Source organism: Triticum urartu, chromosome 1 (genome assembly GCF_003073215.2).
Source record: "Triticum urartu cultivar G1812 chromosome 1, Tu2.1, whole genome shotgun sequence".
Lineage (NCBI taxonomy): Eukaryota > Viridiplantae > Streptophyta > Magnoliopsida > Poales > Poaceae > Triticum > Triticum urartu.
In genome coordinates, this window is record NC_053022.1 from 501857999 (window position 1) to 501869987 (window position 11989).

The 11989-nt window shown below is 46.5% G+C and overlaps 1 pseudogene; it reads left to right on the forward strand.

Moving 5' to 3' along the window:
- The first annotated feature begins 5885 nt into the window (after positions 1-5885).
- On the forward strand, positions 5886-10677 carry LOC125536695 (annotated as a pseudogene).
- The last annotated feature ends 1312 nt before the right edge of the window (positions 10678-11989 follow it).

The following is an 11989-nucleotide window of genomic DNA, read 5'->3' on the forward strand; positions in this document are numbered from 1 at the left end:
CTTTAGTCCCGGTTGGTGTTACCAACCGGGACTAAAGGTGGACCTCCAGACAACCTTTAGTCCCGGTTCGTAACAGAACTGGGACTAAAGGGGGGGCTTTAGTACCGACCCTTTAGTCCCATTTCCAGAACCGGGGCTAAAGGCCCTCTGGAACCGGGACAAATAGGCATTTTTCTACTAGTGTCTCCTCCCACTGAATGCGTGTCGTCGGAATTGCTGAAACAAATCTAGGATAAATGCATGCACCAAGATTTGAATCCTAGTTGGCTGAGATATACCGTTGTCTATCTAACCATCCAACCATAGGTTGGTTAGATTATTCCCATGGTTTGTTTAGTCCTCACTAGGATAACAAAATTATGGTTATTATGTGTGTCCTATGATGTAGAGACAAATTTATTTTTTGTTATCAAAAGTATTTTAACAAATGATGTATGTCAATTTTGTCGTTCTGATTTATTTGGGCTGAAGAACTCAGAGTTCACGGTCTGTAAGTTTCCATATCTTACGTGGGGATCGATGGGTGCATGCGGTAGGTGGTTGTTTTGAAGCTAGAATCTATGCCAGGACAGGCAGGGGCACCAACTTCATGTTTTAATGATCTTGCTGAATCGAGGCCCGAAATTCAGTTTTCTACGTACAGTGGCGTAGCCAGGATTTTGTGTCAGGGTGGTCCAATGGACATCATTTTTTTACCACGAATACAAAATATCCACATACTACTGTATGATTTGCCAAAAGCACATATTAATAGGGTCTTGCGAAGCACACGGAAAATCATGGTTTAAGTCCTAAATTTCCACAAAAGAAAATAACACACCTTATTTTTCGGGAAAGTCTCGATTATAACATTCTCATTCACTCTAAAGAAAGCATATCACTTAATGTATGTGATGCGGTGTCTTCGGTTCTCTTCATTTTGCAACAATTCTACAATAAAAAGATGTTCAATTTACCAATTGTCATTTCAAATGAACTCATAATCATCTTGAGCTCAACTTGTCAATTCCGAGTTGCCAAAAACTTTAAAGTTTGCACTCACGGCTAAATTGTTCAATCCTTAAAAATGAAATTATTTACCTAAGGGATTTGGAAATCATACTTCGAATTAGAAGAGATGTTGTCCATGCCTTAACCGGTGCGGCCTGTGCGCACGTTGCCAGCCAGCTGCGCCTCCGGGCTCCGGTGCATAGTCTACCTCCGCCCTGCGTCTTGGTAGTGCCGCCGGCCGGCCGGCCGCGCGTTGCCGGCTCACCGGTTGGGGATCGCCACCTTGCTAGACGCTAGGGCTTTTGGATCTTTGAGATTGGCTAATCTTGTGCCGCCATGCGTCGGTTTGAGTCTTCCAGCGGTTCAGGGTATGAGGAGAAAAAATTCAGAGGATTGTATGAGGTAAAAAAGAGAGGAAACGAACCATCTGATCGTGCAGACGTGGTCATGTTCGCCACTTGTTGGACTTGGGCCTTGACCTAGCCCTTTTTTTTCACATATGTAGTGAGGTAATGGGCCGAATTCCAGGGTGGTCCATGGACCACCCTGGCCACCCTGTGGCTACGCCACTGTCTACGTAGCTGATCTGATATCTTTCTGAATGATCTGTACTCATGTTGCGCTTGCTAAATAAATAGCTAGATTTGTTTTGATCTTTGCCCACTTCCTACAAGTACAACGTAACTTCAAAATTCATCAATTGACCAGATAAACAATCGTCCTTGTTTGTTGCTGAGACACTAAAGTGCTAGTTCACTACACCACTCCTTTCATGAGACCAATACGTGAAGCAACTTTGAAATGTATGTCTCCTTCATTTGCTATGGATAGAACAGCAAGGAGGGGTTGATCAACGGTGATGGGCAGCATCGTTGATTTAGTGGCAAGAAATATGTTGCGAATGAGAGGCATTGGAAACTTGCGCCTAAGAAATTGCTGAAGAAGTAGCTACCCAAACAGGTCAACCAGCGATATCGATGTGTAACCAAGTACCTATAGGTACCATGTTGGAGTACCGACTTGTTCCTGAGAGAGAGATCACCAGCGGGACTACAACTAGTTCCTTACACTTCGTCGACGAAGTATTACTTGTTTTTGAACATACATAAATGTCGTGTCATATAATAAGTGTCCCTCTCGGCTGGCTTCATCAGTGTTGGAGACGAGAGTTTTGGCAATGCTGCTGGAATTTTGTCTATTTTGGGCCTAGCCTAATAGCAGTTTCAGAAATTCCTAATAAATTCTAGAGGCCCACGCAACTCATTCGTGTAAGATAAGAGGTGGAACTAAAGTTTAGTCCCACATTGCTAGTTTAGAGGGAGTTAGAGGACGCGGCTAATCTGCACCCGAGCTCATATGCTCCCGCATGAACAGTAAAATCGAAAAAAAAATCGAAAAAAATTCAAAAAATTCCAATTTTTTTTGTGAGAAACATTGACAAATGTTCTAAGTGCCTGCAAAAATTCGTCATGAAATCACATTCCTAGAAGGCGTGGCAAAAAAAACAAAAATAGTACTCTGAAAAAGCTACTTTCAAATGCATTTTGAAGCACTGAATTTGTTTTTTTTGCCACGCCTTACAGGAATGTGATTTCATGATGAATTTTTGCAGGCACTTAAAACTTTTGTCAATGTTTCTCCCAAAAAAAATTTGGAATTTCTTGAATTTTTTTCGATTTTTTTTTCGATTTTACTGTTCATGCGGGAGCATATGAGCTCGGGTGCAGAATGGACTTTTCGGGAGTCAGACCTCTTTATAAAGGAGGCTCTTTCTCCACATCTATGAGGATGAGAACAAGAGGGACATCCACGCGCGCTCCTCCTCCGCCGCCCGCCGCGCCGCAGGTTGTGGGAATGAGCCGATGTCTAAATTTTTGCCACACACGACGGGTATACGAAAGGTCACACGGAAGCTGAAACGTTTTGCTGTAGTGAAAATTGAATACGAACGGCGCACCTTTTCGTTTCGTCTCCCTCATTCTCTTTAGCTCCCAGCACAGCCTCTCGCCTCCTTCTCTTGCGCCTATAAAAGGGAGGTCGCTCCTCTCAGAGAGACGCACCAGAACCTCTTCTTCCTCTCGCCACAAGTTCCTGAGCACTGCGTTGCTGCTACGTTCTTCCCCATCCCGGCTTGCGGCGTGTACCGTAGGTCGGGACAGTAGGCCTCCGAAACCACACCTTTCGAGTTCTGTACGGGAGAAGGGTGATAAGGTTTTTGGGGAGCGCTCAGCGCGACTACTGACTTCTTCATCACGGACGCCCCGGGCTCCGACGACTACTTCCCCGACGATGACTTCTTCCCCGACGTCGACGACATGGCTGGCGATGAGACCGACCCCAAGTCCAGTGCTACTGATGCTGATGTCCCGTACGTGTTCTTGCTCTTTCTGTTAAAGGTTCTCTCGCAGTTCTTTGCTCTAGTGCCTGTCCTACATATGTCAGGTTCTACGCTATTTATGCAACCTGTTCTACTATCTGCTTTAGACATGTTTGATTGCAGTTCATATATGAAGATGTTATTTACCTTCTCTCTGTCAGATCGCATGACTACTTTTATCCATGTTATATTAGTCATGCTTTATCTAATATTTCTATTAATAAAATCATTTGGTAAATTGCTCATATTTCCAACAATCCAAAAACCTTATTATAGGCAATTTACCCCAAGTGGTTTTGCTACTTCTATGAGACCTCCTATGTTTGAGGGTATCCACTATAAGAGGTGGCGTGTGAGAGCATTCTTATGGTTTCAAACCATGAGTTGCTATGACGCCACGCTTGGCAAGCCTGAAGGGGAGCTTGATGCCCAACAGGAACAAGCTTTTCAGAAAATGAATACTCTGTTTAAGGCTTCTCTCTTGAGTGTTCTTGGTGAGAACATAGTTGATGCTTATGAGTCAATTGATAATGGAAAAGGTATGTGGGACGCACTCGAGGCCAAGTTTGGGGTCTCGGATGCAGGCGCTGAGCTATACATCATGGAGCAATTCTATGATTACAGGATGACTGAAGAGCGCTCCGTGGTTGAGCAAGCTCATGAGATACAGTCATTTGCTAAAGAACTTGAGCACTTCAATTGTATGCTACCGGACAAGTTTGTTGCCGGAGGTATCATCACTAAGCTTCCTCCTTCGTGGAGGAACTTTGTTACCTTACTGAAGCATAAGAGGCAGGAGTTTTCCGTTCCGGATCTCATTGGCACTCTTGATGTGGAAGAAAAGGCGAGAGCAAAGGACACACGTGCTCGAGGTATTGAGGGGGGATCTAGTGCCAATTTGGTACAGAAGAAGAAGAACTTCCAGCCCCACAAGTTCAAGAACAAGGGCAAGTTTGATGGTAAAGCAAATTTTGATGGAAAGAACAAGGCTGTGCAACACACGAACTTCAAGAAGAAGAATGACAAGAAGAAAGGTGTTTCTCATGTGTGTGGGGATCGTGATCATTGGGCTCCTAGTTGCCCTAATCGCTATGACAAGTGTCATCCTGGGAAAGGCGGTAAGACCGCTAATGTTGTCATTGGAGAAATTGACATGAAGGATGCTGGGTATGGTATATTTCCCACTATTATTTCAGTATGTCATTCTCCTGATTGGTTGATTGGCACGGGTGCTCATGTGCATGTATGCGATGATATTTTCATGTTTTCGTCTTATCAGACCGCATGGACTTCAACCGTGCTGATCGGCAACGGTTCAAGTGCTTCTGTTCGTGGTGTTGGCACGGTCGATGTGAAGTTTACTTCAGGGAAGATCGTGCGGCTGAAGAACGTGCATTATGTCCCCTCCATCAATAAAAATCTTGTTAGCGGATCTCTTCTGTGTAGAGATGGCTACAAGCTTGTCTTTGAGTCGAATAAATTTATAATATCCAAGTATGGAACCTTTGTTGGTAAAGGCTATGAGTCAGGAGGCCTGTTTCGTTTATCCTTATCAGACGTTTGCAATAAAGTTGTTAATCATATTTGCAACAATAGTGAATTAAATGTGTGGCATTCACGTCTTTGTCATGTTAATTTTGGTTGCATGTCGCGACTAGCGAAGTTGAACTTAATCCCTAATTTCACCACTGTCAAGGGATCCAAGTGTCAAGTGTGTGTGCAAGCTAAGCAACCTCGTAAGTCTCATGTGACTGCAGAAACGAGAAATCTTGCACCACTAGAACTCATACATTCAGATCTATGTGAAATGAATGGTGTTTTGACAAAAGGTGGAAAGAAATATTTAATGATGTTAATTGACGACTCCACTAGATACTGCCGTGTGTATCTTCTAAAATATAAGGATGAGGCTTTGAAATTTTTCAAGATCTATAAAGCTGAAGTGGAAAAGCAAGTTGATCAAAAAATCAAGAGGCTTAGGTCCGACCGTGGTGGAGAGTATTTTTCCAATGAATTTGATGCGTTTTGTGCGGAACATGGTATAATCCATGAGAGGACGCCTCCCTATTCACCTCAGTCAAATGGGGTGGCCGAAAGAAAGAACCGTACTCTAACAGATTTTGTTAACGCCATGTTAGACACATCGGGTCTCTCTAAGGCATGATGGGGGGAGGCGATATTGACTGCATGTCATCTCCTAAACCGAGTTCCCACAAAGAATAAAGAGATAACTCCATTCGAGGAATGGGAGAAGAAAAGATTAAAACTCTCTTATCTACGCACCTGGGGTTGTTTGGCGAAAGTCAATGTGCGAATTCCAAAGAAGCGCAAGCTTGGACCAAAGACCGTGGATTGTGTTTTCCTGGGATATGCTTTTCATAGCATTGGTTATAGATTCTTGGTTGTAAAATCTGAGGTACTTGACATACATGTCAGTACGATCACGGAGTCGAATGATGCGACTTTCTTTGAAGATATCTTTCTCATGAAGGATATGGCTACCTCATCTAATCAGGAGATGCCTAGTTCATCGAATCAGGAACCAGTTACAATTACCGAACATGTCATTTTGATGGAACACTTTGAAAGTCTTGTGGAGGAGAATAATGAAGTTCCTACTAGGAGCAAGAGACAGAGGATTGCAAAGTCCTTTGGTGATGATTTCCTTGTGTATCTCATAGATGATACTCCCAGTTCTATTTCAGAGGCCTATGCATCTGAAGATGCTGACTACTGAAAGGAAGCGGTTCATAGCGAGATGGATTCCATCTTGGCGAATGAAACTTGGGAGATAGCTGATCGTCCTTATGAGTGCAAACCTATAGGATGCAAATGGGTATTCAAGAAGAAGCTTAGGCGTGATGGTACTATTGAAAAGTACAAGGCTCGGCTCGTGGCTAAGGGTTATACCCAAAAGGAAGGTGAAGACTTCTTTGATACTTACTCACCTGCGGCTCGACTGACCACTATTCGAATTATACTTTCACTAGCTGCCTCACAAGGTCTTCTCGTTCATCAAATGGATGTTAAGATTGCTTTCCTAAATGGAGAGTTGGATGAGGAAATCTATATGGAACAACCAGATGGGTTTGTACTAGATGGTCAGGAAGGAAAAGTGTGCAAGTTGCTAAAGTCTTTGTATGGACTCAAGCAAGCACCCAAACAGTGGCATGAGAAGTTTGAAAGAACTTTAACAGTTGCAGGCTTTGTTGTAAACGAAGCAGATAAATGTGTGTACTATCGCCATGGTGGGAATGGGGGAGTTATCATTTGCTTGTATGTTGATGACATACTGATTTTCGGAACAAATCTGAATGTTATTAAGGAGGTCAAGGATTTTCTATCTCAATGTTTTGAGATGAAGGATTTAGGAGTGGCTGATGTCATTCTAAACATCAAATTGTTGAGAGACGATGATGTTGGGATTACATTGCTTCAATCTCACTACGTGGAAAAGATCTTGAGTCGCTTTGGCTATAGTGACTGCAAGCCCTCTCCAACACCATATGATGCGAGTGTGTTACTTCAAAAGAATCGAAGAATTGCTAGAGATCAATTGAAATATTCTCAGATTATTGGCTCGCTTATGTACTTAGCCAGTGCTACAAGACCTGACATCTTTTTTGCTGTTAGCAAACTGAGTCGGTTTGTCTCAAAACCAGGAGATGTGCATTGGAAAGCTCTAGAGAGAGTTTTGCGTTATTTGAAAGGCACTGCGAATTATGGAATTCACTACACCGGGCACCCAAAGGTGCTTGAAGGGTATAGTGACTCAAACTGGATCTCAGATGCTGATGAGATAAAGGCCACGAGCGGTTATGTATTCACTCATGGAGGTGGCGCTGTTTCTTGAAAGTCTTGCAAGCAGACCATCTTAACGAGGTCAACAATGGAAGCAAAACTCACAGCACTAGATACAGCTACGGTCGAAGCAGATTGGCTTCGCTGGCTCTTGAATGACTTACCGGTTGTTGAGAAACCTGAACCGGGAATCCTTATGAACTGCGACAATCAAACTGTGATCACGAAAGTGAGCAGCTCAAAGGATAACATGAAGTCATCAAGACACGTTCAGAGAAGGTTAAAGCCTGTCAGGAAAATGAGAAACTCCGGAATTATTGCATTGGATTATATCCAAACGTCTAAAAATATGGCAGATCCTTTCACTAAGGGTCTATCACGTAATGTGATAGATAATGCATCGAGGGAGATGGGTATGAGATCCACAATATGAGTTGTTCACAGTGGTAACCTAGTCTATGTGATCGGAGATCCCGTGAATTAGATGTGGAAGACAACCTGTTGGTCAACTGAGAGGGGAGTATCCTTACTGTTAACAATACCACTCCATGAAGATGCAATACTCTCCTAAATCTGCATGGCAGGATGATGTATATCTTAATGTGTTCTAAGTGGCTCATTTAAGTAGAGATATTGTCCTGCAGAACATCTTTTGAAGAACACACCTATATGAGTCTGATTGTCAAACGCCGCAATCTATGAGAGTAGGGTTCTCTCTAGTAAATTCATGAAATGTCTCGGAGTATGACGCATAAACTCCACCCGCAGGGAAGACCCACGGTAGTCACGTATCGGTCAAGGTTTTATGTGAAGCTAGATTCGCAGAAAACTTGCAGTTCAAGGCCCAGTCCACTGTTCAAGTTGCTTACTAGTGTAGTATAGAGTTTTAGGTGTAAGTTCAACTTAACAGTCTCCACTGCAGTACCGGTATATAAAACAGTGTTTTGAAACCAAAGGCAAATTTTGTGTGCCTCTGGGATCTGGTGGGGGATTGCTGGAATTGTGTTTATTTTGTGCCTAGCCAAATAGCAGTTTCAGAAATTCCTAATAAATCCTAGAGGCCCACGCAACCCATTCGTGCAAGGCAAGAGGTGGAACTAAAGTTTAGTCTCACATTGCTAGTTTAGAGGAAGTTGAACCTCTTTATAAGGGAGGCTCTTTCTCCACATGTATGAGGATGAGAACAAGAGGGACATCCACGCGCGCTCCTCCTCCGCCGCCCACCTCGCCACGCCTCGTCACGCCGCGTCGCGCCGCGGGTTGCGGGAATGAGTCGAGCCGATGTCTAAATTTTTGCCACGCACGACGGGTATACGAAAGGTCACGCGGAAGCTGAAATGTTTTGGTGTAGTGGAGATTGAATACGAACGACGCACCTTTTCGTTTCGTCTCCCTCGTTCTCTTCAGCTCCCAGCACAACCTCTCGCCTCCTTCTCTTGCACCTATAAAAGGGAGGTCGCTCCTCACACAGAGACGCACCAGAACCTCTTCTTCCTCTCGCCACAAGTTCCTGAGCACTGCGTTGCTGCTATGTTCTTCCACATCCCGGCTTGCGGCGTGCACCGCAGGTCGGGATAGTAGGCCTCCGGAACCGCACCTTTTGAGTCCTGTACGGGAGAAGGGTGATAAGGTTTTTGGGGAGCGCTCAGCGCGACTACTGACTTCTTCGTCACGGACGCCCCGGACTCCGACGACTACTTCCCCGACGACGACTTCTTCCCCGACGTCGACGACCTTCTTGACGACATGGCCGGCGACGACACCAACCCCAAGTCCAGTGCTACTGCTGCTGCTGTCCCGTACGTGTTCTTACTCTTTCTGTTAGAGGTTCTCTCACAGTTCTTTGCTCTAGTGTCTGTCCTACATATGTTAGGTTCTACGCTATTTATGCAACCTGTTCTACTATCTGCTTTAGACATGTTTGGTTGCAGTTCATATATGAAGATGTTATTTACCTTCTCTCTGTCAGATCGCATGACTACTTTTATCCTTGTTATATTAGTCATGCTTTATCTAATATTTCTATTAATAAAATTATTTGGTAAATTGCTCATATTTCCAACAAATATGTACTTCACCACTCCCTGTTCATCAATCATCATGGAGACCATGTCATTCTTTTTGCAAAGGCACCGGCACGCCACCACCTCATACTAAATAATGCCTCTAGGGTTCAGGATCGGAGGTATGATACCATGTTGGAGACGAGAGTTTTGGCAATGCTACACGATATATTGACCGGTGCATAGCGCACGTATATATGGAGTACAAAGTGGGCCACAACCTCAACTATACAATGTCTAGGAGATGGGCCGAGGTATACAATATACATGCACAAATCATATGTTCAACAATCAGAATGCAACGTACCAAACCAAATATACCACACATTTAGATCGTATAATCCGTTCATCCTTTGCCTCTTTCCTCCTTGAGAGTCTTGGCGACTGGGTCGTGGATCACATCGACTATGGAGGAAATATCTTGGACTAGTTTCACCCGGGGTACCTGCACGCGGTGGTTCGAACACGATAAGCTTAAGCCTGATACAAAATGAGAAAAGATGCCAGACAGCTGATGGCATGATCATATACTAAACCATGGCATATACCCTGCATTTTGTCGTCTATCCATGGAGCCTCCGTGCTAAAAGAAGAACCGGCGGCCCTAATTGGCATTCGATCATTATATATTATCCAAGATCACAATATCTAGTCTAGGACTAAATTCAAATGCCAGAGGCGACGCTGCTTGCTCAATAAATCAAACTCAAATCCGCCCTGCCTTAGATGCAGCTGCCTGCGTCGTCAACGGAAGGCATTATCCGGTTCTTCCAGAGGCTTTAATCCTCAGCCTACAAAACAATCGCCGACGGCGCCATCAATGCATTGCACTTGCACACAGGTCGCAAGCATTGCACGCACGAAGCCTTCGAGGCTCCAGTGGCAGGCGCGCGGCGGCGGTGTCTTCAACGTCGGGCAGGGGAGCGCGCTGGTGCTCGCGTCGTACCAGGTGCTCCTGCTCCTCGTCCTACTCTCCGCGTTCGTCAGGTACGTGTGGGGATCGCGCTCGCGCTCTACCGCGAGATCTTGTTCGTGATCTCCTGCATCGGCCGCTTGCTCGCCGGGCCGGTGGTGGCCATGCACGACAAGGCCACGTCGGCCGTCGAGCGGGGCGGCCTACCACAGGCGTCCATTACGGCCATGCCAGCGTTCGTGTACGGCGCCGCAGCTTCGGCCGGTGCCGGCGACCGCGAGGCCCAGTGGGCGGTGTGCCTGGAGGCTCTGTCCGGTGGGGAGAATGTGCGGCGGCTGCCGGTGGGCGCGCACACGTTCCACGTCGGGTGCATCGACACGTGGTTCCACTCTCATGCGACCTGTCCGGTCTGCCGGTGCCATGTGGAGCCGCAGAAGGCTAGCAAAATGTCGTCGTTGCCGCCAGAGCCGGCTCTGCCACCGGTGTAGTTGTTGCTGGCTGACATAAGATTGCACAGATTCATTTGAGGTCCCTCACCTCCTCAGTATTGTCGTCTTGTACTATGTGACTTTGGATGAGTTGGCTAAAGCATGAATTCAATATTGACGATTGAATGACGCATACTCGTATTTACATGATTAATGTGTTACAGCATCTCCCACGCTAACCCACAAACCACACACCGCCTCCCTTCGAAGACAGGGACCTATCCGCGGATACCGATCAGGAGTCGGCCATCCAAAATTATCCACATACATTTCGAACCACATTTCAGGTAACTAGACAAAATTCATCAAACACAATGGAATTTATCAAAGTTCCGATAGGAAATAGCACAAATTATCCATACATAGTATGCAAAAAAGTTTAGTACAACAATAATTCAAATCAACAGGATTAACCGGATGTTCAACAAGTTTTTCACAATGGATCATGTTGTCCCACACATACTGCCCCTTGACCTTCATCTAACATTGTATGTGCGTAAATGGTCTGCCCTCCGCCCCGTGGCACATAACGGCAGCAGGCTACACAACTTGTAGAACAATATCGAGGAATACATCTACACCCGTCCCCCTCCCCATCTGCACCCGTCCCCCCCACCGCATCCCTCGGCCAGAGCCTGGGATTCTCCCCACTGACCAGCTCTCTCCCGTGGTTGCCACCGATCTCAAGCATGGAGCCTGTGCGGCACTTCCCCCGCATGTGGACTGCCTCTTCTCGCAGCTGCCGGAGCCCCCCGCCGCGCCCGCCGTCGCCTACCTCATCGCTTCCAAGCCCATGCTACACCTCTTCCCTTCCCATGCTGGATCTGCGGCTCCCTCCCAGGCTTCCGGAGCATGCTGGATCTCAACTTGGATATGGCGGCGTCGGTTTCGTCGCTGGTGGATGATAACGGGCGGGCCCCTCGCTCGGCTGCTGCTTCCCTGGAGGTGGCGGTGCCTTCCGCTCTGTCCCCGCGGCATAGCCCACGCATCCGGCGCGCCTACGACGGCATACGGATGAGCCCAGTGGAACGTGCCGCCAAGCGCAAGTCGGCGGCGGCGGCCGACTCCAGCTCCAGCAGCGGTCCCTCCCGACGCTCCGGTTCCTCCTCGCGTCGCAAGAAGGCGAAGGCCACGGCAACAGCAGTGGCCAGCATCCTGGAACTGCCCCTGCTTGCGACCCCGACACCGCTCACCAGAAGCAAGCTCAAGTTGATTGCCCAAGGCTGCGACCTCAACGCTTCGGCCATCCTCAATCAAGCCAGGGCATGTGCGGCCACCTCTGCTTCGAACAGAGCTTCCTCCCCTGTTGCTAGCTCCTCTTCTGCATCTTCTGTGCGCATCCTCGACCCCCCCCCAT